The following is a 12,015-nucleotide window of genomic DNA, read 5'->3' as shown; positions in this document are numbered from 1 at the left end:
TCTCCCTTCCACAGACGATCTCGCTGTTTAGAGTCAACTCTTATGTCATGCGGTTCCCTCATTCAATTTGAAACGCGAACACTCACTGGCCGCAATATTAGGTTTACCTTCCCTAATCTAATTTGATCCAATTCTGGATCCAGATCCAGCTGTGATTATTACTGCGCACTTCTCATGAACAATTCTCAACCATGATGCAATGCAGAATAGCTCTTTGAAAGTATTGTAAGGAGAACACAAAGTGTTTTTTAGATTTTTGGACAGGTTACTAATGGTGATCGCAAAGAGTTGTTTCCCCGATATGTTGCCGAGCAAAAGCCAGACTGGTCTCATAAATTTTAAGTGATGTGCATGTGTAATTATTATTCGTATGGATCAGTTTGTTTTTATTCTTTTCTCTTCTGATTGGGGATTGCAGATGTACAGAACCTTCTGGAAATTTTCGAGAGGTGTTGTTTTGTCGCAGAAGCAGCCCAAACCAAACCAGTATTGAATCTTTCCGCGAGGACTGCATTGTCCTGACACTGATTGAATTATCTTCGGATTCGACCAGACGATGCGTCTACCAAACAATAAGTGGGTTAACGTTTCCCAGCGGATCTTTGATGCCCGTCCTGGGCCCTTCGTGAAGTCACCTTGCAGCGATGTCGGTAATCCGACCCTCAAAAGCTCGTCTGAATCAAATTTCCAATCTTTTCAACCGCGGCGCTTCGCGACAGGGTTCGACCGTCTCGTCGGGTGGGCCCGTCCAAAGCCTCGAGGGCTTCCATTGTGCAACGTCCGTCCCGTCAGACAAAAGCGCTGACGTGAGTTTACCAGGAGTAACGTGAGCCCGGTCGGGCATTGCCGTCTGGTGCTGCGCTGCTTTCCTTGCTGGTGTAGTTTACCGAGGAACAAAGTAAGCCGGGCCATAAACCAGCTGGTCACAGGATACGCCCAATTCCCGAGCATGTCGGCGTCACGCACGCCACCGAGTTGCCCAACGTTGCTCGGGCGGACGGAAGAGGAAAAACCCGATATGGCGAACTGCACTCTGACACCAGCGCAGACACGGCCACCGGAGTGTGAAAACTGAGTCGAGAGAGAGTAAGCTGGTGTTCGCTATCGATTAGTATTTGATCCCTGTCAGTCGCTCTTCTCCCGCAGGCACGGCGGTGACCTTCACCCATTGTCTGCTATCGTGCAAGCTTTGTCGTCTGGCGCGAGCGCGATCGCTTATCCTTCACAGAGATGGCGTGGGGGTGGAGGAATTAAAAAAACAAAACAAAGGGAGTCAGAAGAAAGGATTTGGCTTTGGGCAAATGAGGGAAGACAAATGGTGTGACTCAAAAGGTCCATTATGAATGCAGGGCAGGGAGGAGGGATGCATGTCAAAGACGAAGCTGTGAATACATTTCGGGAAGGCTCGCTGAATGGGCCGGTCTGCTTCAGCAACTTATTGCTCCTGGCCGTGTTCCAGACCTTCCGTCCACTTTGTGCGTGTCATCAGACGCACTTTAATAACGGTCGTTATCAGAACGCTGCCAAGTGCGCATTTGGCGTCCACGCCAATGTTGTTACTGGGCAGACTCCTCACTCCTCTTGCATAGAGGAGCTAACCGGCAAACTGGGAGCCACCCTACAGTCCCTTGCTACATATTCTTAAGCAATCTCCAAATTCTTGAACAGTAGCGGAGTGTGGAATCGCATATATTCTGGATTTTTAAACATTTTTTTTTCTCTAATATTTTGAAGGGTGGCTTTTTGAGGGGTGCGAGTTCATACACACAAGACAGTCATATGGAGATGCTCAGTCACAGTAATATTCAGCATTCTTTGCAGAGGATAAAGAATGTCTGTGAGATTGTGATATTGTCTGTCAACATACAATTTAGAGTAGGATTGGTCAAAAGGAAACTTGCTTCCCATTGATGAGTCCCTTCTTGGTCTGCGGTAATTTGACGCAAACAAACGTGGCTTTTCATTTGCTGACTTAGCTCACGTCTGCACTGACAGATACGAACAAATGTTTGGCGGGGCCAAAAAGGATGAAAGCCTTGGCTCTGAATTTGTGGAAGGTGGGCGCAGATATTTGACTTGCAAAAGATAAAGAAGGTGGAGATGAGAAATGAAAAATGAGACGCAGTAAAAGAGTCAGTGGCTAAAGTAGCTGTAGTCACGAATGTAGTGCTGGTGGTTGTACGGAACAAAACTGTTTTTCGATCGTGGAATTAATGTAAGTATGTAAGTGTTGGATGTGTGCCGTTCTGGGCGAGTCAGTGAGAGCAGGAGCTGGGGTTGGGTTGATGGGTTGTAGTTCATTGTGAGAGTCTGGCCATCTTCTTTCTGACTTTCATTTTGTATTTTTGTCTTTGAAACGGCTGAAAAGTGCGACCGTGGCTCTCCTTGCCCACATGCAAAGGCATCACAGTACCTTAACTGCTCCTTTTTCTCCACTTCATTCTAGTGCCAGTGTAACTGAAGATGGCTCGTTCATGACAGCCCTGCTCTCTGGACTCCAAAGGTTTGAGAACCCCTGGCTTCAGGGGTGAAGACTTTGATCTCAATCGGCCTGCTGTCTTTTCCGTGGAAGTGGTCTCAACCACCCACCCCGCCCCTCCACCCTCCAGTGCTGCTCGCCATCTCATCGGTTAGTATGTTTTCTTTGACACTTTCTTCCGCTCTGCCTCTAAGTGTTCAGTCATGTTTTATCGTTGTATTTGCTGGCCGGCCCAGCTGCCGTAATAGAATTGCCTCTTCCGACACGGGGAACTGTTTCCACGGTAACCGAGACAGGAAGGCGACAACCGGAATGTTGTTATCCGCTTCCTGACACACGCGGCGGTCCTTCATTGTGGGCTTTGGTCACGACAGTGATGGACAGCCGCGTTTCTATCAACCTCCGGTACATTATATATAAGACTGAAGTATGCTATGCTAGAACAGGATACAAACAAGTGAACATGCCCGGGTAAAAGAGGACATTTGGTCACTCTGCTATAGTGTGCTATTCTATGATACGGTATACCCTGCTAAACTACAGTATACTGTAGAGTACAGTATTCTATGCTGTGGCGTATTATAATGTAGCATGCTTTACTATAACATGCTCTGTATAATGCTATACTCTAGACTGCGATGCTACGCTAAGTTGTGCGAAACTGTAGCATACCAACTATACTTTTCTGTAGCATGCCATGCGCTCTGCTAAATGCTACTGTTGTGTTTTACAATACCTAACTATAGTCTACTATGCTATAGTATACTAAGATGCTCTATGCCAGAGGTGGGCAAACTACGGCCCGCGGGCCGAATCCGTCCCGTTGGTCTTTTTATTCCGGCCCGCCATAGGTTGGTCCACAATTAAGGTTCGATGTGAATGATTGCATTCATTTCAATTGGACTTGTATTGACAGGCAATTTCACCGCCAGGTGGCGCATTGACTTGAAGTTGCAGAACAGGGGGGGGGGGGGGTCTTTTCAACCACCTAGGACCTCTGTATCGCTCTACTTCTACTGGTCTGATCATAACCCATCTGCAGCAATGCACAAGCTAAAATAGGTCATCAACAACACTGTTGTCATTTAAAAAAGTATATTAATACAGTACTTTCATGCTTTTGTTCTGTCGATGTTTGATATGGACTGTCAACAAATGCATTTATTTTTTAATGTACCATAGCTAGTGCTGACCTGGCCCTTCTGTCAAATTTTAAAAGTCAATGCGGCCCCCGAGCCAAAAAGTTTGCCCACCCCTGCTCTATGCTATGCTTTACTCCCTTCCACTCCACATTTTTTGTTTGGTTGTATTTCACGATGTTCTCTTTACGTGCTTGCATCTTTGAATCGAGAAATCAAACATTAGCTGATGACGCTTTCGTTTGGAGGTTGAGCAGGTGATGCGGTGCGCGTTGACACAAGGGAGCCCTGGTTGGCATTTGTAAGGAGAGCAGGAAGCTTTGCAGCCGGCATTTGCCTAATCACTTCATCTTATCTTTTATCACCCCGGAATGTGGTGGTGCTGCCGCGGCAGACGGTCCCCCCACGGTCTGCAGCGTCGGACGCTTTGTCAGAGGCAGCAGAGAGGAGGCTGAGATTGTTTCCTCACATTTTCATGGCACTCGCGGGAATTATTTTTCTTTTTTTCTTCGAGGAAAATATTATTCCCCCCTCCCCCCCATCATCCTTTTTTTGCGATTGCTCTGCCATAATCATCTCACGTCCTCTGGAATAGGATCAACCAGCGCATCCAGACGTCACACTCTAAGATGCTTTTCTCTGACTTTGTGACTGGGAAAAGAGCACATGTATTCAGGTGCTTATACTAATCTCCAAAATAGCTGGCTAAAAAGATGACATTTTAACATCACCCCTGAGCACGTATGGATTATAAATACGGCAAAAATGCAAAGTTATACTCAAGTCTAATGAGTCATCTTGGCAAATTATTTTTATTTATGTCTATGCTAAAATATGTGCTACTCTGTACTGTTGTACAATACTATACGTATCATATAGTACACCATATTAATCTGTACTATATTGTAGTATACCGCTAGTATATACAGTAGTAGGCTGAGCTAGGCAACTGTGCAATACCGTACTGTGAATACCATCGTTTTGTAGTGTTTTCTACTACAATACACCGTGCAATCTAATCTATACTGTAATATATTATATTGTAGTACTAAACTATACTCTAGTATAGTAGCTAAAGGCAAGAGTTGATATTGTAGTATGCCATACCCGTGTTTAGATTAAGGAATAGACATATGTGTTATTATCAAATGGCCCGGTCATAAAACGGTACATGTAGCTCAGATGCGAATGCTAAAGTTAGCTCGCGAGTGGGCATGCTAGCATCAGCATCAGGAAAGCAGTGACAAGAAACTTGTTGGCCGAACAAGAAAACTGAAAATGAGGCAACTGTACTACATGATACCGAACCATACTGATACCAATGAAATACATTCACACCGTACACCAGAAATGTTCTCTAATTAGCCTGCTAACAGAAGAAATGCTCGGCGTAATATTGAGCACGTTCCAACCTGAGCATTTGTAACATTTGCATACTATCAAAAGCAGTACTTTGAGATGACCATTAGCGCACTTGTTTTGCTCAGGTTTTTTTTTTTTCTTTTTCCTTCCAAGCTCCATTTAGTGTCCCATCACTCGGAGTTTGCTGGCCGCCCAAAGATAAACCCGCAGCCACTAGATTGCAACTCTAATGAGAGGACATTTCACGGCTGCCTCTTTGGGTGCCAAGAGATTCCTGTTTGTTATTCGTGTTCTGCCTCGTGTCGTGGTGATCCTATAAAAGGGGCTGAGATGAAACTCCGGAGGCAGGCCTGCTCGCCGTACATAGTTTGGTGCACATTAGGAGGAGTTGGCTTGATGCTGATGGTGGCTGCTTGCCCCGAATGGGGCAACAGAGCTGAGGGGAGCTATATTTAGCCTGACCTGACTGGCCGTTCCAGGGGGAGGCGGGTAGGTCAGGCAGGGAGACAGGGGAGACAGGTGTAAGAGTGCCGGGAGGGGGGGGGATCATTATAGAAGAACACAAGAGCTTCACAGTCAACGGCCCATAATGACATCGGCGCCTATATTTAGATCCCATTTGAGCCACGTGCTTTGCGCTTTGGGGACGGGCGACATCATCAATCATTCCAAAAGTTTGAACATAAAGTTAGGGCGTTTTTGACCCCTTGCCCATTTTCTGAAAATGCGTCAGAGAAAAGTGTTCGGTCGGATCATTATCCCCAAGATCCTCTTCCCGTTTGTGTGTGTGTGTGATAGATTTATTATAGGTAGCCATACGCGAATGTGCGACAATGATCTTGGGCAAAATGGGCCAAATGCTGCTTCACCAAGTCTAGCCAAAGATCACACGGCGCTGGCGGCTCGAATGGCTTTCCATGATATTCCCATCTCGCAAAAAGGGCTTTATTGGGCCATCAGTTCAAAGCAGGATGGTTAGTTAATAAATGATGAGGCTTTTTCAGTGGACCCAAGAATGTGTCTGTTTTTTGTCTGCGATCCAAAACTGTCATGAGGGTGAGCTCGCTCTTGTGTGTGTGTGTGTGTGTGCGTGTGTGTGTGTGTGTGTGTAAGAGAAAGTGAGCAAATACAGAAATCGCAAACTTCAAGGTAAAGAAAAAAAGAAACCGGTGGGTGGCGAATGGACGGTGCTGAAGCTGTTTCCAGGGCGACCGCGCTGTGTTTGAAGGTGACATATCGCGTTAGCGCTCGCTGGCTAACTCAGATCTCGCAACCAATCACAAAAGTGTTTCACACCGACCCCTGGAACATCTGCTCTTCGGCGTAATGAGAAATTTGCGGCGATCCGACGCTTAGCGTGGCAGGCGTGCCCAGCATTGTTTTCGACCAATCAGACGTTCGAGGTGGCAATCAGACATGTTGTCTGATTGCCACGCAGGCAGCAAAGCAAAAACAAACGGCGCTCATCACGCATGAGGGAGAGTTCATCATTTGTCAATCTAAAGGACAAAAGTATTTGGACACGAGCATTTGGGCTTTCAGTGTTACACCACAGTCTCTACTTTGCTGCAGTGGCCCGTTTGATTTCTGCCCTTAGTCTCTTGTTGATTAACACATCTATGAGTTAGGTGACCCTGTTGTTGTGCCATACTCTGAACACTGAAGTACACTCCATAGTCTCCATTTTGCTGCAGCAGTCATTTTCCTGCTGCCCTCATTCTCCTCTTGAGTAACACAATAATTAATATTACCCTGTTGCTCCACTAGACCTTGTTCTTGCTGCGCTTAATCTCCTCTTGAGTCATACACATCCATAACTTTCCCTAACCCTGTTGGTGTGCCTTGGCTCTGGTCTCTGCAGCGTTATACTCCACAATCACCATTTTGTTGCAGCACTTATTTTGGCCCTCATTCTCCACTTGAGTAACACCCACAATTACTTGAGCTTACACTGTTGCTGTACCTCAGGCTGGACACTGCAGGATTGTACTACACAGTCTCCACTTTGCTGCAGCGGTCCATTCTTTTGCTGTCCTCAGTCACCCATTGAGTAATACACATAACTTTATCTTACTCTGGATGTTGCAGTTTTATACTCCGCAGTCTACTTTGCTGCAGGAGTATATTTTCTTGTTGCCCTTAATCTCCACATGAATAACACACACAGTGTAAATTAGTGACTGAAACAGCATAAAAGTCACTAGCTTCCTCAGCTTACCCACTCTCCTCTTGAATAACACACACACAGACTAGTTTAGCATATTGCAGTGCCTCACCATGCTGCTCCATAGTTTCCACTTTACTGCAGTGTTCCTCTTGAATAACACACACGGTAAGATATAGCACTTAATTAAATTGACACACGCTCCTCTTGAAAAAACATACACACTTGCTTACTCTGTTGCAGGGTCTGTTGCAGCTTTGTACGCTGCAGTATTATCCTCCACAATCTCCACTTTTGCTGCAGCGTACTCGCAGCCCTCAGTCTCCTCTGCAGTCATAGTTAGTTCCTTGCTGTGAGCAATTATTAATAACAGGAGACCCCACATAGTACTCCATTGTTAGTGTGTCTCATTGGGAATCCCAAAAAAATCCCAATCTTTTGCAGTGGTACTATGGCCGGGGTGTTAATTAGGAACTCAGTAGTGTAATTCAAGAGATATCCCTTGATAACTAATAACATACCGCTGTAATAATGTCCGCTCCCATTGTGAACTCCCCGTTGAGCAGAAGCAGACGGTAAACTTGAACTTCGGCTCTCTCCAATCCACACGGGTGGTGGTGGTGGAGGCGGGGTTGCAACACTGTTTTCAATGCAGTCAATTAGCCAAAGTGTCCTTTGCCGAGTTTGTTCATGCGTTTCTCAGTTTGTATTTTTTTCTTGCCAAATGGGGGAAGGACTCTGTTGAGAATGCAGAATGTCATCTGAGATAGCTTCTTTTTTTTATATTTTTTAATCCGCCTCCTGCCTGGTTGCCGCAGATTGCAACAGACGAATAATTCTGAGGTTTTGATGTCGTCTCTCCGAAAGCTCTTGCCGTCGCGCTTGTGAGAGGAATTTCTAAGTTTATGATGAAAGCGCTTCACAGGTTGCCCTGCGTTTACTGTGACTAAGCTAGGCGTCATAATTGGGCCAAATTGACCTTAAACTGACCTTTCACCTGAGGCTCCCCAAATCTGGCCTTGATCTGATGGGGGACGCATCGCCATTAGAGTGTTATTTGAGAGGAAGTGGCTTGCTTTATATATGGTGACAGGCTTTTTTCTTTTTTAAAGTCTTTAAGTTCGAAAACCCAAGGTCGGCACGACTTAAAAGGTCCTAGTCAAGACGCTGCAGTTTCTGGATATCAAGATCATATGGTTGAAGTGAAGGTGGGGTCAAAAGATGGTAATGTGGGCAAATGGAGGTCTAATCTTGGGAGTGGGGGTCTTAAGCTACCTGTACATCAGAAGTCTTTGAGAGGATTTTGGAAAAGTTGTTTGTTAGGGGCCACGAACACAAGAATGCATTTATAAAAAACAACAAAGTGATCAACTCTAAAACCAGGTCTGCAAGATGATTGCAATATGCTTGCCATGAATGTAGAAAGGTTGCTCAACATAATGAAGTGCACGCATACCGTGACCAATATGCAATGAGAAGCAAATGCTACCACTACTGCACATTTTTGGATCCCATCGAGGAAACCCAGCCGAGATGTTTTTTTTCTTTGCTCCCAGAACAAATGCTGTGTTGCTGCTAAAGTACTTGAGCTCTCAACATGGGCCAAACACTGGAGCTCTTTTTTTCACTGTTGTTGAACATTTTCCCCATCGCCCCCCTCCTCCTGTGAATTCTATTGCCTTTTCAGTCAGTGGATCAATCAGTATTTGGAGCTGACAGCTTGATCTATCTATCTAGCTAGCTAGCTAGATAGCTATCTATCTATCTATCTAGCTAGCTAGCTAGATAGCTATCCTTTTCCCCCTTCCTTCTCCATCCTTCCTTTTTTCATTCTCTGTTTCTTCTTCTTCTTCTTCAAAAGAATCGGCGTGCCTTCTTCCAGGTTCAAGAGTTTTAACGAGTGTTCATTTGAAAATAGTTGCTGCTGTTGTTGCCCGGCAGACTCAAGACAAGCAGTCGATGTGAGGTAGTGGCACAATATTGAAGACCGTTTTCGCAGCTTTGTGTGAATGGCGATTGAAAAAAAAATGCTGGTGTGTATGTGAGGTTTTTTTTAAATACAGAGAAACAACAATTCCCTGAGAAAAATAGACTGAAGAGCTTTAAAGTGAGGGATTAGGTGCGATGCAGAAAACACATTTGTGGGCCGTATTCAGGTACTATCACGTTTTGGAATCGTTTTTCATTTTGTTCATTATTTTGTTTATGTAAAGCCAAAGTGCACTATTCTAATAACCTTCAATAAGATAAACAGTTGCATCTGTTGCTGTAAAACACGCATAAGAGACCAATTAAGGAGGTGGATCTGAAGATTATACAACATGCATGTGACTTTGTTTGTTTCTACTTGCATTATTGATTTACGCATTCCATCTTTGCAGGCAATTAAAGATTTCAAGCGTCCCAGTTTTACCTCATGGAAATCTTTTCCCCACACACAACAACCAAAGCTCCTTCCCAGTCTCTACTCATGCACATGTTCTTACTTGGACGAAAGTCTCAATACTTGGAGGCTTACTGGCCGAAGCATAGCTGTAGTTAGCTGCGCTGAAATGACTCGTTCTAAGAGATGATTACAATTATCGCAACACTATAAAAAAGAACAACTTTTTGGGTTATTTAAATTGGAAGAATTATAAAATGATTGACATGAATGTCAACAATGTACGAACAAGGGAGTTGTGTGCTCCAAAATGGTTTGCCGAGTTATTTTTGCAATAAAGTTGCCGGACCAGTACAAGGGACGACAGTTGTGTGAACTGTTATTTGTTGTGAAACAGCAAAAGTTAAAACATCGAACCGAATTGCCCAATTTAAAATCTGTCGCCTTGAATTTTGAGTTCACACAACTTTTTTTGTGAAATTGTTACATTGGAAACAAATCAACCCTGATACATCAACATTACATCAAGAATTCAACTTTGTTTTAAGAGGATAGAACAGATTGATGGCATTTTCATTCATTTCAATGGGGAATGATATTTGAGATGCAAGTGTCTTGAGTTGTGAACATAATTATAGAATAAATTGGACTTGTAAGTCAAGACACTACTGTATTGATGTAGGCAATTATAAAAAAACAAACCAACAAAAAAAATGGTGTGTTTTGTGGGGGTTTGATCCCCATCCCCAAATGTTCTCAATGAAAATGCTCATAGTAACCGTACAAGCAGGCCCACATCTGCTCTTTCCATTCCAACCGGAACCACCCACCTGTTGAAGAAACCGCAACAGGATATGAAACACTTCAGGACCATTTGCGCGGTTTACGGTCGAGGTGTTTGGCGGCGCGTTTGGCGGCCATAAACAAATAACGTGAGCCGTGAATGTATCGTTCCGTCTAAATGCGTCCCGTTTGCTCTGCTTGTCGCTCGGTCGCGCTCCTCCCTCCCTCTGTGTGCCCTCGGCCCGTCCAAGATGAAAAGCAGCCGAGGAAGTGTGCATTGTGATGGAGATGGTGAAATAGGACCAACCGCAGGTGCCCTTCCCCCCTCCAAAACTCTTTTCCCCAATCCCTCCCCTTTTTTTTTTTTTTTGCCTCCCTCTCTTCCATCTATATAGGACGAGCACGTTGCGAGGGCTCCGCGCTCAGATAATTAGCCGTTCTTTATTAATTATGAATAAGAGCTGGTTCTGCGGAAGCCCGGGAGAGTGGGCCTCTCGTAGCGACTCATAAATTAAACAACAGAGTTTCCCGGCCTTTTGATTAAGGATAAAGAGGAAACGGTACGATCAATAGAGACCCGTTAAGAGACCGGCACTGCAGAGGGATAAAAATGCACGAAGAGGAGGTAGAAATACGGAGGATGGACGGACGGACGCGAAGCATACAGACCGTGCCGCCGTGCAAGCTTTGAGAAGTGGCTGAATGCTCGCGAATGTGGGAGGTATGAAAGACAAGCGCGCGAGCGCGCGTCGGAGTGTGAACTTTTTTTTTTTTTTTTATGCGTCATCATCGACAAGGTGGGAAAACCTCGGCATCGGTCGGCATCCATCATTGCGTCGCCCACTCGCACGCCACTGACTCGAGCGCCGCCGCTTCTTCTTTTTATATGGGAGAAATTGGTCAAGCAAAACAAAACGAGGCTGTATCAGGGAAACTGCATAAATCGTCCAACAGCAGGATCCATCAGTTTGATACACGACCTTCAGTTGGGACTGAGCCCACTGACTCCAGGCTTCAATACCACCACCACGGGCTCGTTGTGATACACTCGAGTATTACAGACTTGAAATCGTGTACATACAGACAGTATCGTCAACTTGGACGATACATTGTGGTCATCAACAATCTTGCGTTTGTAAATTGTCTTGATCACCTGATGCACACCACTTGTTGCTAGGCAGATTTGAAAAAGCCAAGGAGTGATTAAAAACTTGGGGATGGGGGTTAGAGTGGGTCTTCTGGTTTGCGTTGGGGATGAGGTTTAGGGTCTCAAGGCTCAGGGTTCATTTTAAAGTTTGGGGTTAGGGTTGCAGTTGGTCTTCGGGTCGGTTTTAGGGTTGATTTTCAGTTTTGGGGTTATGTTGAGGATAGTGTTTTGTGGTTGGGGTTCACGATTAAAGTTATGGTTGGGGCTATGTGGTAAAGGTTGTTGTTCTGGGTTTGGGTTGGGTTTAGGGTTTGGAATTTGAGATGGTTTTCTGGTTTGGAGTTTGGGTTGGTGTTCTGGTTTAGTGTTTGGTTTCAGGGTTTGGATGCAGATTTGGGGTTATGTTTAGGGTTCTTCAGGTTTGGGGTTAGGATTGAGATGTGTGCTTTAGGTTGGACTTAAATGTTGTTCTAAGGGTTGGTCTTCTGGTTTGTAGTTAGCGTTGGGATGCAAGTTTTAGAGGATTGCTGTAAGAGTTCGGGATGTGCTTCAATTTCC

At 44.9% G+C, this 12,015-nt stretch overlaps 1 protein-coding gene across 2 annotated transcripts in view; it reads left to right on the top strand.

The window, feature by feature from the left end:
• sema6bb (sema domain, transmembrane domain (TM), and cytoplasmic domain, (semaphorin) 6Bb) overlaps positions 1-12,015 on the top strand; it is a 130,098-nt gene that overhangs the window by 35,278 nt on the left and 82,805 nt on the right. Inside the window, exons 1-2 of one of the 2 annotated variants that reach the window (XM_086116698.1) lie at positions 2,127-2,215; positions 2,447-2,629. The gene's annotated coding sequence lies outside the window, so the exon portion shown is untranslated. Of the gene's footprint in view, positions 1-2,126; positions 2,216-2,446; positions 2,630-12,015 lie in introns of those variants that run through there. The other variant, XM_086116697.1, reaches the window with a different exon arrangement.

This window comes from Hippocampus guttulatus, chromosome 7 (assembly GCF_054856545.1).
Source record: "Hippocampus guttulatus isolate MCC_2025c chromosome 7, RoL_Hgut_1.0, whole genome shotgun sequence".
NCBI classification, from domain to species: Eukaryota; Metazoa; Chordata; class Actinopteri; order Syngnathiformes; family Syngnathidae; genus Hippocampus; species Hippocampus guttulatus.
This window is presented reverse-complemented; position numbering and strand designations above follow the sequence as displayed.